Raw genomic sequence first — 13549 nt, forward strand, 5'->3', positions numbered from 1 at the left:
CAAAACACCTTTAAACAAGACACATTTTTGGATTATTGACGCAAAGCGGCAATAATACACAGTAGCCAATCTTCAGCCTAATTTGCATATTACTGCAAACTTCGGAGCACTTCTGTCTACGCCGCAGAACTAACTCTCTGTTAACGCAATTTGACGATAAAAGCCGTTACCGAGAAAAAGTATCCGAATGTACTATAATCGATTCACACAGGCGATATTTTGCTTGTATTGTTCTTCACCAGCTGGTCCGAGACTAGTAACACACTAAACATCGCAGTGGCGAAGACAGGGTTCAGAAACTTGAATGTTTTTCTAAATGAACTTAGTTTCCTTTTGAATCAGGGCCACGTTGTGAGATTTCATGTCAATAATCCACCAGTACTTTCAGTGCTTTGATTATTTAAATTCTCTGTTGTTCCACAAGTTAAACATAATCACTGTTTTATAAATATTTTAAATACTTATTTTAATGAGTTATGGTCGTTTCGTCCCACTACCAGTTCGAGCCACTGATATTACTGTTGAACAGGGGTAGCTTTTCGTCCCACTATAATATATAGCCGGTCAGGTGTGAATAATACCGTATAGGTGTGAGTGAAAACTGGAAACTTTTGCACCTGTGATGGTCACCTCTGTGCCATGTAAAAACAACATTGTTTAATTTCAAGATTATTTATTCAGGTTAAATGTATTCTGCATGCGATTTTTCATAATTGAAGATTGAATTTAAATATAATAAATTTAATTAAATGTATTTCAGTCATAATTATTTATTGCTATAAGCTAGTAACAACATTCGCACATCATGTAATATATTGTTGTTATTATTATTATTATTATTATCATTATCATTATTATTATTATTATTATTATTATTATTATTGTTATTATTATAATAATAATTATTATTATTTAATATGCTTAATTAATTTAATTAATTTATTTAAATTTATAATAAAAATTAATTATTATGATTTTTTGTGAATTGTTATCAGGATTACTTAAACGATAATATTTTTAATAATAATAAACACAAATGTATATACCTCTTCAGCCTGCGTCTTTAACTGTTCGAAGGCAGTAACGATGTGTTCGCACGGCAAATACTGCAAGGAAATCAGTTTCCTCAACAAATTAAAGACAGTTAATAAGTTTACTAATTGACCATTAAAGGCCTGGGTCGCTAATTAATTGTTTGCACTTCGCTAATATAACAGTGGAATGCCTTTAGCGGCACATGCCGCTAATTAATAGTTTGCGGGTTGCTAGTAAAACATAAGCTTTTCTAAAAGTAAATGACCAACATTTTATTATTTCTTTATTGAACATAACTTAACTTGTATTATTGTTCATTCACGCTTTCTTCTTATTTTTAAATGTTAACATGGTGCATAAAATAACAACGACAGCGTTTTATGTATTAATTTATTGAACATAATGCACTATGCAAACATATTATAATAATAATAATCACATTATCGGCAAAACATGCTTTTGGCAAAAAAATATCATAAATACATATACACGGATGAATGTAAATAACTGAAACTACACAAAAACGGTAAAATAAACAAGAAAATAAGGGAGCTAGTCAAAACGACCCCAGTCAAAAAGGCTCCATAGTCAAAAATAGTCAAAACGGCCCCACTTTGGTCAAAACGGCCCCAAAGACAGTTTTTAAGTTGGTCAAAACGGCCCCATTGTGTAACAAAGAACTGATATATCACACTCAATACACTTATCCTCCATTGCACAATTATACACTCAAATATGTCCGTATAGAAACAAATAGATCATAATAATGAACTACATGCTCTTTCGCCGATATTCATATGATCGGGAAATAATTGATTTAAAGAATATTATTAACACTTATGCAGATTATGCTCAACAGTTTGCTTTAAACAATACATCTAAAGCACCTTTAATTACTTTTAAGTTAACTTCAATTACGACTTCAAATAAGATCACAAGTAATCAATAACCTTTTGATTGTGATAAAACTGTGATATAATTATAGTATATTTACAATAAGTCTAATTTTTCAAAAGTTGTAATTGCAGACTTAACTAAGACAAGGGCTGTTTGTAAAACATGCATGCCCCCCATATGGGCTGTCCATTGTAGTGGCAGCCATTGTGTGAATATGTTTTTTGTCACTGTGACCTTGACCTAGTGACCTGAAAATCAATAGGGGTCATCTGTGAGTCACGATCAATGTACCTATGAAGTGTCATGATCCTAGGCAAAAGCGTTCTTGAGTTATCATTCGAAAATCATTTTACTATTTCGGGTCACCGTGACCTTGACCTTTGACTTTGTGACCTCAAAATCAATAGGGGTCATCTGCGAGTCATGATCAATCTACCTGTGAAGTTTCATGATCCTAGGCATATGCGTTCTTGAGTTATCATCCGAAACCCATTTTACTATTTCGGGTCACCGTGACCTTGACCTTTAACCTCAAAATCAACAGGGGTCATCTGCCAGTCATGATCAATGTACCTATGAAGTTTCGTGATCCTAGGCCTAAGCGTTCTTGAGTTATCATCCGGAAACCATATGGTGATAGAAGAACGCGTACGCCTATGATCATGAAACTGCATAGGTACATTGATAATGACTCCCAGACGACCCCTATTGCTTTTCAGGTCACTAGGTCAAAGGTCAAGGTCACAGTGACTCAACCCACTAAAATGGTTTCCGGATGATAACTCAAGAATGCCTAAGCATAGGATCATGAAACTTCATAGGTACATTTATCATGACTCACAGATGACCCCTATTGGTTTTCGGGTCAGTAGGTCAAAGGTCACGGTGACTCGACACAGAAAAATGGATTATAACTAAAGAATAATTAGGCCTAGAATCATAACACTTCATAGGTACATTAATCATGACTGTCAGATGACCCCTATTGGTTTTCAGGTCACTAGGTTAAAGGTCAAGGTCACAGTGACAAAAAACGTATTCACACAATGGCTGCCACTACAACTGACAGCCCATATGGGGGGCATGCATGTTTTACAAACAGCCCTTGTTAAAATTACACTTAGTCCAGATCTTAAACTGCAACAACAGTCATTTTAAATTGGAGTAAAACTATTGTTATTTTTAAATATTCAGCATATGCAACATATGTTCTTTGTGTTGGGAAACGAGATCACGATAAGGCTCCCTGCGTGATGATTGAACCGATGACCCCCTGATCTCTAGGCGGACATCAGCTTTACATGTTTGATTCTGTGTTTAAATTTTTTATTTGCAAATGAAGTGTCATATTACATTCCGCCATTGCAGCTTCCATGCATTAAGTACTAAGTGTCTACCTGCATCCTCAACTCAGTTCATGACACTTAACCTAATTATAACACAATCATAAACATTGAAGCCCAGTATTCTATTGTTATTTTGTGTTGAATTGGACACAACCAATGTTATCTTAACATTTACCATCTTAACATTTATGTTCATCTTGTCGTATGATTATTTGTCAAAAGTGCTGTCATAAATTCAATACTTGCAATATCAAGGCTCCCTTTAAGGCATAGATTGTATTTTCATGACAAACAAGAAATAAGAGAAAACAACAAGACTCATTTATTAACATTTATATATTTATTTATATGCGAATACCCTGATTGGGGAACATAACATACACAGAGTTTTTAAAAGGGTTTTGATTTTATTTTTGATGCATTGATGTTAACTATCTACTTAATAATAAAATGCACATAGTTCCATAAAATAATAAATAAATAAACACAAATATTTAAATATATTTGGAATTAAACAACATGACATATATATACAATTATGCTATATAACCAACTGATGCTTCACAACATTTCAACTTATTAAAGTCTTTATCACATATCTTCAATCACAGCACATGTTTGAACATTACTTCCATTGTAATTTAATGCAGACAAACTATTCATAAGACATATATTTCCAAATTAATTCATATACGATAAATTTAAAGTTACTGGTATCTCTTATGTAACTTTGAAAGGGCATCATTTGACCACAAGTTAATTGGTTACAATTTGTACAACATTAAAAACAAGAGATGTGTTTTTTAATGACACACAATGCCACCTACTGCACCACTTTTATGACATATATTTGACCTTGAAGGATGAGCTTAACCTTTCACCACTGAAATGTGTGTCAAGACATTTCTTTTTCATTTATACCAATACTGTTGTCATGTTATTGGACGTGCTTTTAAAACTGAGCCACATATTGCGAAAACGGGTCTTATGTCTTAGGAGTTCCGAGTTCCAACTTGTTCTTTTATTTTTCATAATCTTTGTAATTGTTATCAAGACTTTTTTCATTTATGCGAATTCTTTCGTCATGTTATTGGACGTGCTTTTAAAACTGAGCCACGTATTGCGAAAACGGGTCTTATGTCTTAGGAGTTCCGACAAGCCTGCCATTCGCCTTTTGAAATTTAAAATTACACAACTTTTGAAACTGTATAATTAATTTTTATGTTATTGTGTTATATATCATGGGCACAACTCTTAAATTGTATTGCATTATGCCATTATGCTATGTATTATGGGCCGGAGGCCTTGATTTACTCAATAAACTGTTCTGTTCTGTTCTGTGCATCTCCATAACATACAAATGCATGCCAAATGTTACGTTGCTATCTTCATAAGATAAACAGGCATACCAAATGACCTTGAAGGATGACCTTGACCGTTCACCTCTCAAAATGTGCATCTCCATGATATACACATGCTTGACCAATATCAAGTTGCCATCTTCAATATTGAAAAAAAAGTTATGGGCAATGTTAATGTTTTCAAACAGATTGACAGACTGACTGACGGAGAGTTCAACTTCTATATGCCACCCTACCGCAACATTAAAATACTGCTCATCTAATCATATCAGCATTTACTTAAACATAATTATGCTTTCAAACTTACAATAAAGGTTTGCTTATCATAATAATACAATAGGAAACAATCTTTACAATGGACAGAACAATCTACTGTTTAATAAAGGAGAACATAAACATGTTAAATATTAAATAACACCTATTTACACCAATGTTTCAAACCTTATCAAAAAATAATACAAATTTTAATTATAAAATAAAAATATTGTTATCACAAAATCAACAATATCTTTTAAAACATGACCCTGATTTTGACAAATAGACATGAGACAATATAGATAAACAATAGTAAATTGACAGATAAACAATAGTAAATTGATACAATAGGTCTCGAATATGTGTAAATACACAAGCCTGCCATATCATGATAAAACATGGCTGATTTATTCACAAAAAGTCATAAAGTGTGCTCCTCATCAATAGCGAAAATGTGGACAAATGATGTAGAGTCATATTGTTTAAATTGTTCATTTAAAAAAAATTAAATAACATAAATAAGGTGAAATAACCAAAAACAAGATGAAAGATTACATAAAAAATATGTTCATGACATTCCATTTATTTTATTGAACTAAACATGGAACTGTTCATTGTATTCACCTATGTTTGTGTTCGACTGTATCATATCGGTACAATATACATATCCTATCATCCTCTTTCATTTCAATTCATATCTTAATAAGATGGTGTGATTGTCTCATCCTTATTGGCTAATAACAACTTGGTCAATGATTGTAGAAATAAAATAACACCACTGAGCATATTTCAAAAGTCCTCTATATCAAATGTATCACTGACAATACATACACAGAAATTTGCTGTTTTTCTTTGGCAATTTCTTCCACTTCAAGGCATTCGTCAAACCAGCACATTTCCTATCATACCAATTGTCACAACTATCACAGCAAATCCAATCTTCTCCATCAATGAACAATTTGTTGCATTGAGGACAAAATGTTTCTTCTGATTCATCAGAAGATGAGAGAATTGAAGTACTAGTACTGGGTATACACAATAAGTCTTCTGTGTCATCAGAAGCAGCAGGGTTTGAAGAACTTGGCAATCCTTGTACATTTTCAGTATTACCAGATTATTTTTTTTAGTGGTCTGTTTTGATGAACTTGACTTGCTTTCTGATTTGGATCCAACTCTTCCTCCTTTTTGATTTAGACCCTTGATCTGTAGGTGATGATACATGAATCTGTTTTCTATGTTCAAGTTTTTTCTTAATATTCAGAGAAGAAACAATATCTTTTGAAAATTGTTTAAACAAAACATCAATAACCAGGTCTATGATCTTACAATAAAGAGCATTTGTAACATCCACACTTACAACAATTTCATTTAAACAAGCAGATAAAACACATTATTCATTTTCTTCAGTATTGTCTGTGTCAAATGATAAATCATCAACTGAAGCAGTTTGAACAACACTTATAAAGTTTTGGTGTAGGCTGGCATCTTTGTTAAGTGATTCAGTTACATATTTATGAATACCAGAACCATATTTGTTGAGATTATCCCCATTGAGAAAAGAAAGCACTGTGTTTATTAGACATTTAAAGAACTTATAAGCTAAATCAGTTATATTGGTGAGTCCTCTGTTGATATTTTGTTTTCTAGCTGTCTCCTTTAAACTTTCTGGGAAGTCACTGTGTTGAAGAGAAGATTCACAACACTTTATGCAGTGAATCAATTTCAAAGTCCTTTTTCCTAGTTCATACTTTTCTACCTTATCTTATGCAGACTTGAAGGCATTTTGTTGAACTGTACTATTGGTTTGGTGAATTAACTTTGCAACCACATAACCACCAATATACCTAACTTTACCTTTAGCTGTGTCTGTCATGTCATAATCAACTTGTCTTTTGAACATTTCACTGAACCCATCATTAGGGAGACCCTCTGACATTTTCTGTATTAGCAACTTTCTTAAAATTGGCACAATATCAAAAGGCAACTGATAAACAACATCAACATGGTCAGTTTCTGGCATTAAATTCAATACATTACTTGAAATAGTATGCTTTTGAAAAGCCTTGAAAAAATCTGTCTGGAATTTCTGTGTTTGACTCTCAATCAGTTTTTTTTTTGAAAATATAGTATAATGTGAATACTGGGATGAGCAGAATGTGTTAAGTTTTTCACTATTTTCAACTAGATAGTCAAGCCAATGGTTATAAATAAATTGACTCTCTCTTGTTGACTCAGCAAAATACAACTGCTGAATTTCGTTGTTAAATTCTGGTGACAATGGTATTTCCGGTATTTCTGCTACAGCTGGTTGTTGTGAAAATTGTCCAATATCAATTGATGCTATCACCTGATCGATTTCGTCATTAAATTCTAGTTCATGGGATATATCAATATCACATTCGGGATATGGATACCCAGGTGCAGGCAATACAACTGTTTCTTATCCATGTGCTTGCGTAAAATACCTGAAAATACAACATAACTTATATTCTTTGACATTTAAATTGTATACTGAAAGTGCAATTTTAAAAATTGTCATTTTAAAAAGCTTGTATTTTCTTGAAATGCCATGGTCATTGACTATCCTGAAAATTCATCACAATATGTAGGCTTTTATTGAAAATGGTTGATTGTAAGACACAGGTCTTCAACAGGGTAAATTTTGTGCAAACCTCTTATGACATATATTGTTAAAGGACACAACTGAAGCATAGACAAAGCAGATAACATACTAATATGACCTTCACTTTTGAGATAAAGGCTTTTTGAACACTAGCTTGTACAACTATTTCAATATATGCCGCCTTTACAGTTTTTTTGAACAACAATGGCCATATACATGTTCTTATACTCAAAGCAGACAAAGGAATAAGATAGGATAATATATGAAATAGAAGTATAGTAGTTGAGTGGGCTGAATAATAATACAGCATAAAAAGTTGTTTGTTTCAATTAACATCATCAAAATAAAAGGGCAGGAAGGTCAGTTTAATTTTATTTCCATTTAACTTTCTTTTTTTTTTAACTTTACACTTTTTTCCACTTTAAAATTGAATTTAAATGAAAAAAGCTTTCCAAGAGTCTTTGAAACATGATTTCTCTATAATACAAAGCTGGCAAAATCATAATTTTTATAAAATAGTCAAGTTTAACAAACTTGAAAAAAATAACTATTTTGCTGTAAACATGACTTCAAATACCAAATAAAAAATTGGTTTCAGAACAAACAAATAAGAGTTGGTCATGTTATTGGAAACAACAAAATTTGTATGCCCCAAGATCAAATGGTCAGGGGGTATATTGTTTTTGGCCTGTCTGTCTGTCTGTCTGTCTGTCTGTCTGTCTGTCTGTCTGTCTGTCTGTCTGTCTGTCATTGTAAATGTGTGTCTGTCCCAAAACTTTAACTTTGCTCAAAACTCTTGGGTCTATGTTCTTTAAACTTTACATGTGCATGCATCTCATTGAGTCTGAGATCTACAAACAAACATGGTTTGAGTTAACTATGTCAAAGGTCAAGTTCAATGTGACCTTTACATTCAAAATATGACCTTGTTTCTAAAATAGCTGCTGTGCGGCTTTAAAGCACAGTAGGTGGCATTGTGTTTCACAAACACAGCTGTTGTTAAGGCATACTCTTTTTTAATATATTCATGCAACATTTATCATAATCATCATATTGATTTTATTTCTTTTAGGCTACTTGATCATCTGGCTGTCGACGCTGAAACTGGATACAACATTCGTGTGCAAGATATCCTGGACACATACAGAATGGAAGTTCTCCTGGATACAAATGACATGGAAAATACTGAAGAAATAAGTATTTACCAAATGGGGTTGGTACTTCAGAGACTGTTTTGTGTACAACCAAAGGGTAAAATATTTGCGTGGGGAAAATTCTTATTATCAATTAAAATGGATCACAAACAGTAATGCAACTGCAGACTTCAATTATGAAACATTCGAATCTGCACTACCACCTGGATTTATCATTACCAAGAAATCCTTGCAATGTATAGAAGTTTTGTATGAAACTGAATTCTCAATCAACAAAAACAAAGTCAATAAAGTGATCATTTTCAAAGATAACAAGTTTTCAGTAATCCTTAAAGGGCAAGAAGTGAATCTCCAGAAACTAAGAATTTCCAAAAAAATACACATGTTCAAAAAATGAAATTTACAACGTCAGTATGGCTGTGAAAGCAATTTCCATATGTGAAGGTTTTGAATTTGAGAAAAAGAAACTAAAATTCAAAGCAAACTATACAGTTGAATACCTTTAAAATGGCAACAATACAAAACGTGTAATAAGATCTCAATGTTGTAAATCTGTATTACAATTCACCTTCATAAAACAACCAACTTGCAAAAGTTGTTCAAGGCAACGACTTTCATATATAGAACCACCCATTCAGAAAAGTGAAGAAGAGAAAATCAGAGAGCTCATGCCGTCTGCAACGGACGCGATGATTACTCTTATCATGTCGCAAGTATCAAACTGCAAACACAGCAATACCAACCAGAACAGATGGGAGCGAACAATTGTTAATGAGTGCATAAACTGGTACACTCGCAGCCCATTAAGTGACCTTCAGATGCCCCAGTCAGGATTGCTCTTATTGCCATCGCCATCCATGTTAATCCTGTACAAAAACAGCATTTCTCATTCACCAGGACTTTCTAGGGACATTTTTTGCTGGATGGACCAAGAAGCCAATAGAATGAATATTCCTAAAAGTGGCAGGACAGGCGGAATTCTTTTGGATGAAATGTCCATCCAGAAAAAGATAGAACTGAGTAAACATGGACAATCTGTGGAAATGGTTGGTTTTGTTGAAATGGGTGAGGAAGTGAAAACCTGTTGGCAATAAGAGATGGTAAAAAAGCAAAAAAATGCGATCTTACATTTTACAGTTCATGTTCCAGGGTATATCTGGTTTCCGCTTTCCATTTGCACACTTCGTTTCAGATCAGGTGAATGCTGGTGATCTATGCATACATGTGTGGGACTCTGTGAACAAACTGTTACAGTTTGGCTTTGAAACCATATACATCAGTATGGATGGGGCTGTAAGCAATCGCTCTTTTATATAATTACATTTCCCTGAGGAGACAATTATTGAAAATAGGTTTAAAGCTCCCATGCCATGCAACTTAACAAAAGAAATTATTTTTTATGGATCCTTCTCATACTTTCAAGAAAATACAGAATAACATAATGAAAAGTGGAACACATGAAATGTGCACACGGCTGCTTAAGTTTGCAGATGGTAAGGAAGTGCAGTGGAGCATGTGGGTGGATGCATACAAATTTGACCATACAAATCCTGTCCAAATCCACAGAAAACTAACTAATGAGCACATATTCCCAAACCAGTCTGAAAAAATGCGAAATAAACTTGCAGAAGAAGTATTAGATACAGATATGCTTACCCTCATGGAAGCTTACCAGCAGCATATGGGAGCTAATGGTTCAGCACTGGATGGGGTCATTGAATTGTTAAAGAACACATCGGTTCTGATTGATGTATTCAGGGACCGGAGAACAGTCAATGAGTCCAATGACATTCGTTTATAAAAACTTCATGCAGTTCAACAATGGTTCTATAACTGCCAAAAGAAAGTTCAATCCCAAAAGTCACTCATGTCATCAGAGTGCCATGAAGATATTCAGTCATCTATCATTGGCTTTTTAGAAATTTGTGCCTTCATGATAAAAAATCATCCTGGAACATCTATCTTTCCAGCAATGATCAATTCTGATGCAATAGAAAACAATTTCTGCCAGCATCGTGGAAAATTCAATGGTCTTAATACCAACCCTACAGCACTTCAATACAGACGAAATATCAATGGAGTGATATTGGGACAATCAACTGTATCAAAAAAAAAGTAATGCAAAAGAATGACCCAAAACTTCGCTTTTTCATCAAACAAGCTTGTAAGACGCAAATCGTTGAAAAGAAAGTCTGTGACCACAACCACAAAGCCAATTAAGTGTTGTAAAATGTAAAACTCCCTGTTTGTCAAATGAAAGAACCATTGTAAATGGCTATAATGGTAGAAAATTCAACCTGAAGTGTGAACTAAAAACATACTTGTGTGTGAACTAAAAATATACTTGTTTGTGAACTTAACATATACTTGTGTGTGTACTAAAACATACATGTGTGTGAACTAAACATAAATTTGTGTGTGAACTAAATAATATGTGTGTGTGCACAAAAATATAATTGTGTGGGAACTAAAACATAATTGTGTGTGAAATAAAAACATAATTGTTTTTTAATATAAATATTCATCAAGATTATTCAACATTTTGTATCTGGATAACCTATGGCAGCAGGACATATCAGCTGTCAGTGGAACATTCTCCCCACGAAGGAAATCTACCACACACGATGACTGTGCGATAACTGCATCCTTCGTAAAGTTGACCACTCTCAAGCCATCTGGTTCCCTAACACGCCCCATCGCAACAGCAAGCCGACCAGGTTGAAATATCTGTCTGCAATCTACCTCAACCTTTTTAATGTAGGAATTGAATCTTTTAATAAAAATACTGTACTATTTTCAAATATAAATGGTCATGTATATGGGCAGATTGTGTAATTAATGTGAATACAACGTTTCATAATATTACAAAAACAATTTTCAAGTACATAGCATTATAAATTTCATAAATAAATGTTTTTGAAATTTAAGGTCACCGTGACCTTCACCTTTGACATACCGGTAGTGACCTACAATATATATAATATATAATATTCCCTAGACAGACAGACAGACAGATAGATCGAAATAAACCAAACAATACAACCATATTTTTTGAAGGTGTGTGGGGGGTGCATAAAAAGCAAACACCCATAATAAAGATTTGACGGGTATGAGGAAACAACTTTTATAATTTGCCTGACAATACCTGGTCAGAGTCATCCCTTGGGATTTGTGAATTGTCATCGCATAGCACAAATTCAGTGGTATTTGGAACCTAACTGCTAAATTCCTGTTGGATGACGGATTAAATACTGAAAATAATTATAATTGCTGTTAGCTTTTTATTGCTATCGTAATTCTATTTTATGAAAACATAATACTGTTGAACTAAAAAAAGAATCGGTACATTTGCCAAACCAACTAAATAATTGTTTATTGGAAAATTACACATTACATTTTAAGTTTGCCTCATTTATAAACATAATTCAAAATATGTATGGCAAGTTTGTATATGTCAATATGATCTATCATCATATTTCCTGTAACTCGTAACATTGTAATATTCCTTAAAAATTAACGAACTCTCCTTAAGAAGAGTTTAACTATCAAGAAACATTATACAGCTTTGTAACTTAAGTCCATCTCAGTGAAAACAATCTGAATGCCTACTTACCAGCAAAATTCATCCCGGTAAGGGTGCACACCTTGTCTACAGTTGGAAATACAACATCCACCTCTCCCTCCCTTACTGCCAACACTCGTCCACGTAATCCGTTAACCAGTTGGTCAGAGATGTTCCTCAGCAGCATCACCTGATAAACAAACAAAAGCTGTCACTTAACCCTTTACCACTTAGATACGTAAGTTGATGTGTTTCTAGTTTGATAGAAAGTTAAATTTAATTAAATACTTTTCTTACTAGATTCAAGTTTTGAAGAATACATTTCCAACCCTTATATATGATGATTAGCAAACAGCATAAACCCTAAACAGACTGCGAGTAAATCGCAGGCTGTTCTGGTTTTATGCTGTTTGCATACAGACATTTTAACTTTGTCTCTGAGTGGGAAAGGGTTTACATTTATTGGGGTCATTTTGATAAACAAATGGTGATAGATAAATAAAGAATAAACACACACTGGGATAAGAAGGATTATACAAACAGTATTTAAAAATATATTGTAAACCCTCATTTAAATTTTGAAATAAAAGCTTGTCTTATTAACTTTTTTTTATATTTTCAAAGTATTCAAAATCTTTTATAACAGACACTGAAGTATCATTACCTTGGTATTCTTTTTTAACCAAAGTGTTTTCTGTACTGTCAGGCTTGCCAAACTCCTCTCCTCTCCCTCATCCAAGGCTTCAAACTCAAACACTTCACCGGGAAGTTTGACGAGGCAGTCCCTGTTGTATGAGTCAGCCAGTATGTTCGTAGCCACCAATATCACAGTCTCTGTACTGCTTTTATCCAACGGCCTTCTTAAGCTCTTAACATTCTTGTATGCTAGCTTCATCCATTTTGCCTAATGCAATATTGTGCATCACAGAAGAGAAATTTGCATCACTTTGTCTGACCACTTCTTTAAAAAAATCTGTGGACAGGGAATGTTTCACACAACAAACAGAACTCCCCTTGGTCACAGTATCTGGTTTTTTACAGGGGAGAGCTGTAAAAAGTCACCAACAACCACTATTTGGCATCCGCCAAAACACTATAAGTCCCTCTTATTCTCCGCATAAGGCCCTCCAATTTTTCGAACATACACTTGATTAGCATACTTATTTCGTCTACTATGAGGAGGTCTGTATGTCTGATTCGCTCACATGCAGCAGCATACCGATCATCAGAGGAAAGATTAAAAAGTTGGTCAACGGTCATCCTCCCATCCCATCCCCTAGCCCTCTCCATTTATGGAGGGTCATGCGGTTGAACAC

The sequence above is a fragment of the Dreissena polymorpha genome, chromosome 10, assembly GCF_020536995.1.
Source record: "Dreissena polymorpha isolate Duluth1 chromosome 10, UMN_Dpol_1.0, whole genome shotgun sequence".
Lineage (NCBI taxonomy): Eukaryota > Metazoa > Mollusca > Bivalvia > Myida > Dreissenidae > Dreissena > Dreissena polymorpha.